Source organism: Argiope bruennichi, chromosome 1 (assembly GCF_947563725.1).
Source record: "Argiope bruennichi chromosome 1, qqArgBrue1.1, whole genome shotgun sequence".
Classification (NCBI taxonomy): Eukaryota; Metazoa; Arthropoda; class Arachnida; order Araneae; family Araneidae; genus Argiope; species Argiope bruennichi.
Genome location: NC_079151.1, coordinates 129,067,500 through 129,082,186, shown reverse-complemented (window position 1 = coordinate 129,082,186; position 14,687 = coordinate 129,067,500).

Below are 14,687 nucleotides of genomic sequence, written 5' to 3'. Positions count from 1 at the left end.
CGACTTTTATTTTAAAGAATTTCCAATTTTAATATTTTCTGTAGCTGATATTTTGATGAATCTTAGATATGTAATTACAACCGAGTGAATAACAATTCGTAACATAATATACATTATTAAAACTCAAAGAATATTAGAGAGAAATTATAATAAAATGTCGTGACTGTAACATAAAATGTTGCTTGCATTTTCATCTCCAAATCTGAATTGTCCTATTCCTAATATTGAATATTTATGGCTGGATAAAGCTACTTTGAAATTAATAAAGTCGCTGAAAAGGCATTTAGAGTTTAAGCGTTTATATTAAAATTACTTTAGATATTATTTTTTTAAAAATTGAAGTGCATATATTTCAAATGTATAAGGATTAAATAAGAATTTAGTATCTATTTAGTTATGATAATCAATTTTTAATTGTCTTCAGAGTGAACCAGGTCAAATTTGGAGATGTCTAAGCATTTCAGTACTTATATTGTGGCGAATAGGTTAAGCCAGTTAACAGTTACACTACACGAGCAATTGCTTTTGTATCGTGGTCATGTTACGGGACTGCGAATCATAAGGTCAAAGGTTCTATCCTCGCTCAATTCAATCCACCACATTGGGGACCTCTTACGATAAACCTTCAACCTTTGTACAGCTGTTGTGGCGCCATCTACCCGCAACAAAAGTCGTCAGACTCACTTGACGCAGCAACACAAAGTCGTCAGATTCACTTGACGCAGCAACCCAAAAGTCGTGAGACTAACTTGACGCAGCAACCCAAAAGTCGTCAGACTCACTTGACGCAGCAGCAGCAGCAACCACTCACCCATACACGCTCACCAAAACGCTTGGCGCTACTCAGATGGGTACAGGCGCATTAGAATCAACAGCTAATATATCACCACTCAACAGCCATATCGTTCGCCTCACCTCCGACCCATAGAAGGGAGAGTCTGTGGTGAATAGCTTATGAGCCAGTTAACAGCTACGCTACCCGATCAATTGCTTTTGTATTGTGGTCATGTTACTGGACTGCAAACCACAAGGGCCCCGGTTCTATCCTCCTCATCCCAATCCACCATAATATTTATTCAATAAATTACAGTTATCAGAAAAAAAATTGAGCTTATTTTGACGCATCTGCTGGTCTGTCTATGACCAGATAGCCGAAAAACACTTTGAGCCAGATTCGTGCAATATGGTATATAGATTTTATATCAAATTCAATGTTTCTATCAAAGTTTGAACTAAATACATTAAAATGTTGTATCCATGTACAGCTGACCGAATGTAAGTTAACAAGATGCCTACAAAATAAAGTGTGATCGATGAATAACATTTCGTTTACAAATTTAAAATCTAAAATATCAATATGTACCGAAATTGAAACAAAATCAGGCAAGGCCTTGACTGACTGGAAGAACTTACTTTCACAAGCATATTAACACAATAATTTAAAAGCGCAATAACTTAAATACATGAAATTTAGTATTTCAATTTGTGGTTACAATTCTAATTCTGTATCAAATAGTGATTTCAACTGGTGAAAAATCGGTGTCCAAAATGCCCACAAAACATCAGAGATTAATCTCTAAAGATCGCAAGCAAGCTTTAGTAACTATAGTAACTATTGTTTGCTTATAGGTACTTTAGTAACTATAGTAACTACTGTTTGCCTATAATATAGGGTTAATAATACACAAAAATATTTGTTGAAGAGCATACGAGAAAGTTTCAGAGAGACTACTTCCACTGATTGAAGTTCATAGAATGACAATACATTGACAGAATCCTCAATATTAACAATTGGTCTAATTTCATTATTTTATGACCATAAACAACCAATCAAAATGTTTATTTTACAAATACACATTAAAATAGAATTTTCAGTTATTAAAATGTAATTTGTCAAAGTTTGCTTACATAATCTTATTAATGCTATTAATAGGATGTTGAAAAGTTGGTCGAGAAGATAGTGAAAGTTTTTTTATGAATACTAACAGCCCAAAGCAGTTAGTATTCATAAAAAAAAACGTAGACTCTTTTTTTCATTGCCAACTACAACACTTCATTTATTTGGCAATAAAAAAATATCTTCTAGAGTCACATAACACCGCACGTAAAATTTAGAAGCATATAAAAGGAAATTCAAATATTTTATATATTTATTTATAAAATATTTAAATATTTCTGTATTTCATTCACATTAAAAAAAACAGTCACTCTTATAAAGGCGAAACTGAAATATTTCTTACACATTCTTTTAATTCATTGGTAGAATAATTGAAGTCCAATATTTATTTCAGATATTTTCGTATTTTTTTAATAGAGTTACTTTTTTCAAAAGAATGAGATTTAAATGACATAGTTTGGACGCTGGAATTTCCAAGCTGATCGTTTGAAAGATGCCAGTTGAAAATATTTCAATTCTCCAAAGGATATTCAGATTTTTTTTATAATATTGATTTCTTGGCAGTCGTTTGTCAATGCATCGATCATTTTTTTTAATTCTCGGATATTTTTATGCACCGCCAGGAGCTTGTGTTCGGATGGATAAATCGATAAAATGAGGAAGTATTTTGAAATTCAGATTTTCGCACGCGGTTTGTAAAGTTTGAAAATTGTTGTAAAAAAAAAAAGAAAAAGGGAAATAAAAACATGGCAAAGTGCTTACTTGCGATTGTTAAAAAGTTCTAGATGATGAATATTTTTAATAACGTAGCTTCAAAACTTCTGCGTATAAATAGAGTGAAAATGCAAATTGGAATTCTAAAAGAGAAAAATGAGATTTCATTTCATAATCGTTACAGCCCTTGCAAAATAAATTTTAATTTATAATAGTCCGTTGTAAAAAAATTGAGGATTACATAATGATGTTAAATAAGAATGAGAATATTGTTATGAGCTTGATAAAATAGGATAATCAAATATCGCTTCATATATTTCTGTGTTAAAGGGGGTTTTTTTTGTTGACGTGATTAGGGAATTTGAAAACTGGAAATTGAGACTGGAAACTGGAAAATAAGATGCCTACAAAATAAAATGTGATAGATGAATATAATTTCGTTTGCAAATTTAATATCCAAAATATCAATATGTACCAATATTGAAACAAAATCCGTCAGGAAATTGACTGACTGGAAGCTTTCTGGAAGCTTGACTGGAAGTTAATATGCTTTCACAAGCATATTAACACAGTAATTGAAAAACGCGATAACTTAAATACATGAAATTTAGTATTTAAATTTGTGATTATAAATCTAATTCTGTATCAAATAGGGATTTCAACTGGTGAGAAAAACGTGCCCAAAATGGGCACAAAACATCAGAGATAAATCTCTAAAGATCGCAAGCTAACAAGTTCCTTTAGTGACTATAGTAACTATTGTTTGCCTATAATTACTATAGTAACTATAGGCAAACTACTTCCACTGATTGAAATGCATAGATCAAAACATAGGCAAACTACCACTGATATAGGCAAACTACTTCCACTCCATAGATCAAAAAAATAGGCAAACTACTTCCCCTGCATAGATAAAAAAATAGGCAAACTACTTCCATTGCATAGATCAAAAAATAGGCAAACCACTTCCACTGCATAGATCAAAAAATAGGCAAACCACTTCCACTGCATAGATCAAAAAATAGGCAAACTACTTCCACTGATTGAAGTGCATAGAATGACAAGACACTGCCACCATCCTTAATTTTAACATTTGGTTTCATTTCATTATCTTATGACCATAAACAACCAATCAAAAGGTTTATTTACAAGTACAAATTAAAATAGAACTTTCAGTTATTAAAATGTAATTTGTCAGAGATTGTATACATAACCTTATTAATGCTATTAATAGGATGGTGAAAAGTTGGTCGAAAATATGGTGAAAGTCTTTTTATGAATACTAACTGCCCAAAGCAGTTAGTATTCATAAAAGTATTCATACTAACTGCCCAAAGCAGTTAGTATTAATAATAAAAAAAACGTAGACTTTAATTCATTGGTCAAATAATTGAAGTCCAATATTTATTTCAGATATTTTCGTATTTTTTTAATAGAGTTACTTTTTTCAAAAGAATGAGATTTAAATGACTTAGTTTGGACGCTGGAATTTCCAAGCTGATCGGTTGAAAGATGCCAGTTGCAAACATTTCAATTTTCCTAAGGATATTCAGATCTTTTTTGTAATATTGATTTCTTGGCAGTCGTTTGTCAATGCATCGATCATTTTTTTTTTAAATTCTCAGGATATTTTTATGCACCGCCAGGAGCTTGAGTTCGGATGGATAAATCGATAAAATGAGGAAGTATTTTGAAATTCAGATTTTCGCACGCGGTTTGTAAAGTTTGAAAATTGTTGTGAAAAAAAAGGAAATAAAAACATGGCAAAGTGCTTACTTGCGATTGTTAAAAAGTTCTAGATGATGAATATTTTTAATAACGTACCTTCAAAACTTCTGCGTATAAATAGAGTGAAAATGCAAATTGGAATTCGAAAAGAATTTTTGTCATTTCATAGGTTAGAAAAGAAAGAGTTCCAGCCAAAGGCCAGCTTCACATAACTTCAAAATAAAAATTAATTTAATTAAACTAAACATGAGAATTCTTTTCAATATATTTAAAAGATTTGTTTAAATTTTAAAGGTTGTTGTTGCAAAATTTAAATTTGTTATTTAATAAGAAAAAAAGAGTATTGCTAATTGCAAACCCTGTTTATCAATACATTTTAAAATTCCTTGAAACAATTCATTATTTCTTTATGCTAATCTTGGAAAGGTAAATTATAAATTTTTTTTCATTTATCGTTCAGACATAATGAGAATATACCTGTCTAATAAAACTAAAGCGCTAACTTTTTTGTTCAAAATAGAAATGAAAAATACTGAACAGATTTTCTTCAATATATTCTTACAGGTATTGTAAATAATAAAGAAGATTCAAGACAAAGTATCACGACGAATAGTTTATAAACATTTTTTTATTCGTTAAAAATTTCTCTTCTTCATTAGCAGTACCATTGTGTTATCAAACAAAATGGCGACTTCCATAGTTTTTTAGTTAAATTCATTTAAAGGAGCTGAAATATAGAAAAGAGATGCATTTAAATAAATGTTATTTTACCTAAATTGATACTGAAAAATATTTTTTTTTTAAATTTTATTTTTAGTTTTACTGTTAATTACAAACGGATTCAAAGCTTGAATACTTACTCTAAGCGATTGAATAATGAAATTGAAATTAGTTGCAGAAAATTACTACTTTTTATTTTACATTGTAAACATCTATTATGTTGCCACTCACAAGGCTTGATTAAGTTTTGTAGAATAATTTTAAAACATATTTCTCATCATTATTTTTTATGGAAGAAAATTATCGTTCTTTATCTGTAAAAGTCCTTTGTGTAATCTTTAATTTTTTTTATAAAAAATTAAAATTTTATGGGATTATAATTTTTAAGGAATTAGAAAATATTAAAATTTTATGGTGCAACAGATTTTCTTATTTTAATTAAGTTGAGGATAATACAAAGATTTTGTGCCTTATAATATATTATGTAAAATAAGCTTTTGCATCAAAAATGAATTATTTGAAAAAAGTATTTGTTTAAGATTTCTTTGGAATTCCGTAAAGTTCTAATACTTAATAGCATTTTATTTTTTCGTCTAAAACATATAATCATAAATTTTACTGAGATATAAGCAACACTTTAATGAAATATTTTTAATAATGTTTAAATGCTTTTAATTTAATGTTTATTTTATTAATGAGAAACATAAAAATTTCATCCCTAGTATTGCTAATAAATTTATTAGTTTAAAGTCAACTACTATTCCAGAGATAATACTAAAGATTCTTTTAAGTAAAATCAATTGAAATTTAGATTCTTATATCGGTGTTGCTAAAGAAGAAGCAATACAACACAATCCTAACACAGGCAGAAGTCTTCATCAAATTAGAAATTGAAACAAAGAAAGATAATTAAAAATTTAAAAAAAATATTAAAAAGTATTAGCATAATTATTATTAATATTAAAAATACCTTTATTTCTAATAGATATATATTTCTGACAAGAATTACTTCTTAAGGGAAATTTATAATATAGAGAAAAAAACAGAATCTTTAAAATAAAACATTATTTTTGCATCAAAAGTCACAATACAAGTTTTCGCTTAAGATTCTTAAGAGAATAATTCATTTCTTTAGAAATGTTGCTTGACAGTCATTTTACAAATTCATTTATAATTAAAACTTCCATTCCAATCTTTGATGCTTTTACTTGTCAAAAAATCGCCCATGCTTTCAGAGAATAACAATGATCCCCTATATAGCAACTGAATGATCGATCATCCGGAGTTGATCAAATATTTAACAATGTAAACAGCTCATCTATTGACTTCATGAAGAAGCAGATAACCTACTTAAGGAATCTTTCAGGAGCATTCACCTATTAATTAAATTTCATATGTTGAACTATGCAAAGGTGTGCAATAAAATTGCTCAGGTTCATGCAATAAATATGTGATATTTACAGTAAAAGGGATCTTTCTAAGAGGCTGCTTGAGAGAGGAGTTTAGTGTTATTTTTATCTTTGGATAATTAAAATTTTTAATAAGAATGCAGAATAAATAGATTACTGCCAAATTTTAGGAAAGGGCCATCAAATTTGGTAGATATACCACAAATATATTTCGGAGAATGGAAATGACTTTTTTGCTGTGACTTCGTTTTGAAATTACAAATAGGATTTTAATTAAATAAAAATAAAGAAATATTTCATAAAATTTCCTCAATAATTTATGAAGTAATTAGCTCACATAATTGGTTTTTATAACATTTATAATTTAAAATTATCTGTTTAATGATACTAGTTTAAATACGATGCACGTTTTCTAGGATTTTGATGATTTTAGAAATATTTTCTAAACAATTTTGATCAATAAATTTCTTGGCCGCAGTGACGTTTTCATTACATCAACATATTTTTAATAGAGTTATTTTCTTCGACTGGTATAAAGGAAAGAAGAAAGTCTTTGACAATTATTTGCTCAATTTTTATGGCGGAACGGAAAGTGAAATCACATCACTACAAAAGACTAAGAACAATTCAATAAAAAAAATAGATAATAAAATTTTTAATGACTTTACGAAGATATAAAGTTATGAAACGAAACCACAAGATGAACTTGTATACCTAAAATTGAAATTCACAAATAGTTTGTGCTGAGAACCATAAACATATAAACAAACAATTAAAATTAAACAGAAGGCGCTAAAGTTTATTAGAATACAAAAAAAAATTAAAGGAAGCTGTTATCGGTTCACTATAAGAGTGGTAATTTTAATTTTACTCATTTTCTATTTTTCAGTATGGAGTCACAAATCAGTATTATTTCAAATTTGTCAGAGGGTATCACCAATAGTATGGGGTTAAAAATTAAATTAATAGATTATCTTATGATTGAGTATTAAAACAAGGTACTGTCATCAGGCACGCACATGTATACAAAATTTGAAAATCCTCTCATACCAAGAAGTGAATGGTATATCAATTTCAAAACCCTATCTATAAAAACAAAAAGTAAGTTAATCAAAATAAAAATGGGTGGTTATGTAAACGCAGTCAGATAGATTATAGTAGTATGGCTATTTCAAAATTGTCTCACAATTTTTTGTTATAAAATTCTAAAAATTTGAATTTTCTGTAAATTTGTAAATTTGATATTTCTGTATTAGAGTGGCAAAATTTCTTTCTTCATATAGTCAAGAAAGTCAGATTTCTTGTCGTTACCATGATTTTGCTTAAAAGTATGGAAACTCATTGTGTCACAACTAAAATGGTAAACGGCACATCTTATAGCAATTAATCTATAGCAACCTATAGCATCCTATAGCAACAGACCATGTTGGCAAGTGGGTGAAGATGAATTAATGCTCCAACAAACTTCCCATGTATGCTCGATGGAAGAAATATTTGGCAACCCTTGCTGGCCGTATCAACATGTTGCTACGGATACTTCTTCCGGGATTCTTTCAAGATTTAAGGGCCTTTGAAATAGAGAATACTTCAGTAACAAAAGACGACTACTATTATTAGACATGAAAACTCAGAGATCATAAATGCACAGTTGATAAGAAGACAGGCAACACACAGCAGCACACTACAACAAACAGTAGCCCAAAAGTAGTATTCCGTAGTAATAACAACCACAGCACACACAGCGGACAGACAGAATTCAGCTGGAGGAAGGAATCTACATAGCTACACTCTACGATCTCTCCAAACGTCTTCAAATATCCACTGTCTTCTCTCTTTAGTTGTATCCAACTGCCTACCCATTACTATACGACTGGCTACGCCTCACACGACTTTATGCTGCTTCCATAATAAATACCAGGACAATTCAGCAATTGTTAGAGCTCCACATAACCTTTAAACTTCGCGAGACTGGTCCCACTATTCAGCCGTTGCTTCGCTATCTTCTCGACGATCCTATACACGACTCGTTTTACGATTACGACTGACTGCGGCTTGAGGATGCCGGCCTTTCATAGTTCCCGGAGGCGGGAACAGAAGGTTCTGGAACAATCAGGCATATCTCGGCTCCTATTGGCTGAATTGCTAAAATTCTGGAAGTTTCCAGTATTGTCTATTTTTCGCCAAATTCGTCACCAAGTCGCGAAATGGTCGTCAAAGTTTGTCGCTAAGCTCTGAGATCACTGACTCGGCACCCGATCGGCATCCAAGAGAGCTGATCGTAAAACGGTCTTTCCAGTGATTTAACTAACCGAGCTGGGAAGTAACATTACATATTTGTAACAATATAAATACTCTGTGGTGGAATTTTGGTGACAACTGTGATATAAGCATGACCAATATGATGTTGGAAATGGATAATCGAATTTTTGTTTAAATGGTAGTGTAACAGGTCTAAAAGTCATTAAAACGTACATATTTATTGTTGAGATGAGGAAATAGTAATAAGAGTGATGCAGCAGATATAGAAATTGCTTCCCAGATCCTAAAGCCTGGTTTAAGACTAGTGTAAATATCACAAACAGCTTAACACCAAATACTGACTTGGTTTTTTTCTTATCATTATAAACAGTCAGTGGTACTAATACAGGAACAGGTTTTCATCTAAGGAAAGAATAAATCTCTATTTCATTACCCAAGGGATATATCTTGACACAACTGAAATCGCAGATGGTGGTGATTTGGAGTTAATGGTGGGAATAGTGGCTCAATTCTGCCCATCAAGTAAACATTTTGTGTTGTTCAACATATAGGATGGGCAAATAATCCGTAAAAAATTTAAAAATTTATAAAACCCAGAAAATTAAGCAAAAGAAAAAACGGTTTGCAGATTTAGCATCAATAAGTAACGAGATTTCTTTCTTTTTTCTTTTTTTTAAGATAAGAAAAAAAAAATAGTTGCTAGGAGGGGTTTTGTACATAAGTGGAAGAAAAGACACCGAAATAATAAAAATAATGATACCAAACCATTTATTATAGCAATATGTGTTCCACATGTCCACCCCCACAGTTAATAACACATTGCAAGCGTGTCACAAAATCCAGCAACGGGAGAATGCAGCATGTCCGGCTGTATACATGACAGATCTCGATGGATTACATCTTTCAATTCCAGTAGATGAGATGGATGGAATCCCGGGATTTTAAATTTCTCCATAACCTCTGCTGATGTCAGATCTGGAGACCGAGGTGGCCATGGTCTGCCAGTTTCCTGTGCACTGCAAGTCCCTGCTGCGGGTTCTGATGCTAACTTTTCCATCTGGGTTGTAACGCGCGCCGAACGAGTCTGCTTTAGACTTGGTCGTCTGGACCTTACACTACTGTCCAGCGATCCAGTTTCCTCAAATCACTAAACTAGCTTTATGAGGCCTGTTACTATTAAAGGCCCTTTTTCAGTCTTTACATTTTTTTAAGTTGGAATTTACGCAGTGTAACAGTCGCTGATTCCTGGTTCATGTCAAACAGCTTCACCAATAAAGCTTTATCTTTCCCAATCAGCATCCTACTTCACTTACATGGCGTGCAACAGAGAACTGGTTCTGAATCAAGAACGAAAGTATTTATAATCACCTGTCTCATATGCACATTTCCAACTAAGTTGTTCGTACCAGCGCCATCTGACGGATTTTTTTCTTATCTTTAAAAAAAACCGCGTGACCTATCAATGCTAAACATGCAAACCATTTTTTATTTTGGTTATTTTTTCGGGTTTTATGAATTTTTACAGATATTTGCCTATTCTCTATCTCAATGATTGTAATAAAAGTTCAAATTTCAGCTGAAGACGGAACACATGTGTCACACATACGACGTATTCGGTTCTACTTCTAACTCTTCATCTAACTCATGATCGGGCAAGTATGGCTATATTTCGATGTTCTTCAAGTAGTGTCTTTCACCCCTGCATCCAACAATCATATAAAAAAATAGTTTCTGCCAGCAAAGTCTTCCTGCATTACCACAGAGAATAAATAAAATTTATCGTAGTCTTATTTCTCGGTCTCGTTCAAACTCAATACGCTGCTAACATTGCCTTCTTCATCTGTTTCATCGCATTCTTGACTCAAATCTAGTTTATAACAATAAAATCAGTTGATAAAAAACAGGCATTTATTATATTCGTTTTATGCGTTGCTGTTACTGATAATAAATTGCATTAATATACCAATAAAATAATATTATATGTGTTGTAGCGTAAAAATATTTTTGTTAGAATATTTTACTTTTAGAAATTCAAAATTTTCCTTAACCTTTTATTGAAATTCTCCTTTTTATTTCACTTTTTTATTTAAATTCTTTTAACATATTTTTTTTTATATTTGCGACGTATTAATATATTTTCAAATTATTAAATTTGAGTACAACATAAAAGTTCCCTATTCATAAAGATAAAACCAGTTGAATACTATTAAATGCATCATTTTGGGATGATTTTAAATCTATATGAATCATTCTCTTATCATTCTATTTCATATCTTTTTGTTTAGAATTCACTGAATTTACTCTACTAATTCTTTAATTGCGAATAACTAATGTTCAAATATTCAAATTTTCTTGTCGTATTAAAATTATAAACAGGAAACTGGATATTGTGTTTATTTTTATATATCCAATTAACAAGCGGCAGCAAGAACTAAATGATATTATGCTGCTTATTTCGGATTACCTTTAAATGAATGATTTAACATTATGTTTACTTTCAGACGATTAATTGATGCATTTAAAATTTGATCAGAGTTTTTTTTTAATTAATAAGCTTTCGGCTGGTTTTTGATATATCAATTAATAGTACTTATATATCGTTAAAAACTCTATGGCTATTAATTTCATATATTTATCATCAATATATAATTTTGTTAGTATAATAGATTAGGAAGACTGCATTAGCATTTCTAAGATAAATTTGCATTAATAGATTAGAATATACATTAGCATTTCTAAGACAAGCGCTTGTAAAAGCCAAAAAAAATGATAGTTTAATTTTTCTTTTAAATTCTAATATTAATATTTATTGATTGATTGATTTTGTTTCTTTTGCTTTTTTTTACATAAGTTCTTTCCCGTTGTTTCAACACAAATTTATTTGTAATTAGAGTAAAAGGATTAATATTAAAAATAGCAATGATTTATATTGATTAAAATATAATTCAATCAAAGGTATACATTCATAATTAAAAATAACAATTCTTAGCATTTACTGAAATACAATTCAATCATTTCAACTGCTTTAGAATAAAAGTAGATTGATTTATTTATATGAAAGATTTAAGATAATTGAAAGCATTTCTTGGCTTGTTTAAATGTTTTGCTTGAAAGCTATTTTTTTAGGCCCAGAAACATTATTAATTTATAAAAAATAGAAGAAATCGGTCAATCAGAATATTAAATAAAATTAAGAAAAATTTTATGATACGTCTTAATAATAATATATATCTGTAAATGATTACATGCGAAAAGTGTTTCCGAAATCCTTATCAAAAATATCTCGAACGCAAAGATTTGAGTGAAGATTTTATATGAAGGTAAAATATTCACTATATATGGAATCTATTGATAGACATGATTGTTCAATTTAATTTTGAAATTATGTATCTTATATTTGCTCCTGATTAAGCCACTGTATCGCACAGCATAAGGCGACCTACAAATGTTTTTAAGAAAATATTAGAATTTACATTTGTTAATGAATTATGTCAATAGTTCAGCTTACTTCATTAATCATGAATTCGTCAGGGAGTTTCCAAAAATGGCGTCATTCTCCAAGACATAAAATAAAAGGAAGTTAAAATCTTTTAAAACCGAAAGGAAGATTCATGGATTCTAATAAAAGAAAAATTTTGGGGACAGGCTTTAAAATTAAGAATGCTTCGGTGATATCGTTTTTTGTTGCTTTGATACATAATGGGCTTTAATTTTCAGACTACAATTTTAAAGATATATCTTAGCTTTCAAATAAACCTGATTCTTAAACGAAAGAAATTTATATATCTAAATGACTATGTGTCTGTTGCATTGGTTCTAATGATGACAAATGATTTGAAGTAAAGAAAACTGCTGGATTTGATGTTTCGATAGAAGAATTGCCAAGCGTAATATTCTTTTCAATTTTTTGAACTTGTATGCTTCATTGCTTAAGGAAGTCAACATTATTTCAGACTAGAATATTTCTGAAATCTTAGGAAATGCATTAAATAAAATTTAAACATTTCGAATGCTTTTTTTAATCTTTCTTGCAAAACAAAATTGGTTAAAAGTATAGGAAAAAAAAACAGAAAAAAAATAAACATATCTTTTTTTCGTCTACTTGCTAGTAAGATATCGGATATATGTATATATGTATTATAACTAATAATACAACTAAAAGTTCGTGATACATACATATATATATATAGGTCTGCTACATTTTATTCAAAGCGAGTGCTTCGGAAAAGGATGCTAGAAATTTAATACTTCTTATTTCTTCTCGCATCAATATAGAGGAGTTGAAAAAATAATAATATTTTTTGGACATGTTTCTAGGAACAATAATTCTGTTTACGTTTTGGTCGATCCTGGAAGATAATTCATTCAAAATGCCGAAAAGCTATCAATTTCTATTGTCGACTATTCTTTCTTCATAAAAGTATTTTTCCTAAGCAAAAAAATTTTTAGTTCCAGCATTTAAAAACAATTTTTCCAAATTTTCATTTATTTTTAATTTGATAATTATTACAAGAATTATTATAAGAATTTAATTTCATAATTTTTATTAAGAATCATTTTAAAAAATCAATTACCTTAATTTTGGTTTACTTTTTTAATTTATGTAACTTAATTTTACTATTATAAATTTAAAATGATGTTTTAGTAACACATTTTATTGAAATGTATAAAAAATAATGTTCTCTTGTTATACATATATACACTGGTTCGAAATATCTTCACTGCCTTTAAATTCACTGATATCACATTCTATTAAACTTAATTTTTGCACATACTATAAAATTCTGCTCAGTAAATTAACTGTTTCGAATCGGTCATTAATTATGGTTCTGTCATTAATTTTGAATTTGTCATTAATTATGGATTATATGAATTATTAATTCCTCATATGAGCTGTAATATTATTATTATTCATAATAATAATAGTTGAATTTCGCAGTTACTCAGTATAATATTTGGGAAGTTTAACCAAAGATAATGCTAAATACAAAGAAAATAATATTATTTAATTATAAAGATAATTAAAAAAATAATAAAGATAATATTATTTATGAAATCATTTTATGACATTGTTAATTATATTCTATACTCTGTCTTATTTTTGCTGATTTAAAATGAATTATCAATCAATCAAATAATAAGTATAATCAAATAATAATAAAGAACTTATTATTCTTTATTATTTTAATATAGAGTTATTTAATTATAAATCAGAGTAGTTTATAGCATATTCTAATCTTTATTTAGATTGTTAATACTATTTAGAATACGACATTTATTTCTTTTCAGCTGACATATATCTCAGGTCAGTTCCGCTGACTAGATTAAAATAAATTTGTAAATATTGAAGTGGTAAAAGAAGTGAACTTTCTTTTGATTAAACAATTTCAATATTTCTAAGAATTTGCTTTCAAAACCCATCAGTAGTAGCAAACGTATATTGTACAATATTATATATTAAATAATACTCGCAATATTTTACGATATTGTTGAACTTTGAATAATATATCATGAAAGAATATTGTGCAACAAGTTGTGATACCTGAGATTCGGTCATGCTCACCTGATAATGAAATAACCCTCCTCTCAAACTGTCCTCTTTCAACAAATACTACGAAATCGCGAGTTTAAACTCTCTGATTGCTAGAGAAGATAATTTAGAACATTACATTCGAATTGATCAAAAGTAGACGAGCGTAATCCTTGAGCAGAGTGGAAAGTTTTCCATATTGCTTTGATAAATTGCTCGCCACAGTGATATCAATGGTTTCTAATTATGATGCTTCGTATCTTCTTTCATATTCTGATAAAACAATATCGTCTATTATTACAAGCTCGCAGACAATGTAATGGGGAATTTGGAGACTGAGATGGGTACGAATGTATCCTATTTTTGTCTGTAGACTGTGAACATCATCAAATATTGCATGCTAAAGTTAGTCTTTATTCACTCAGGAATG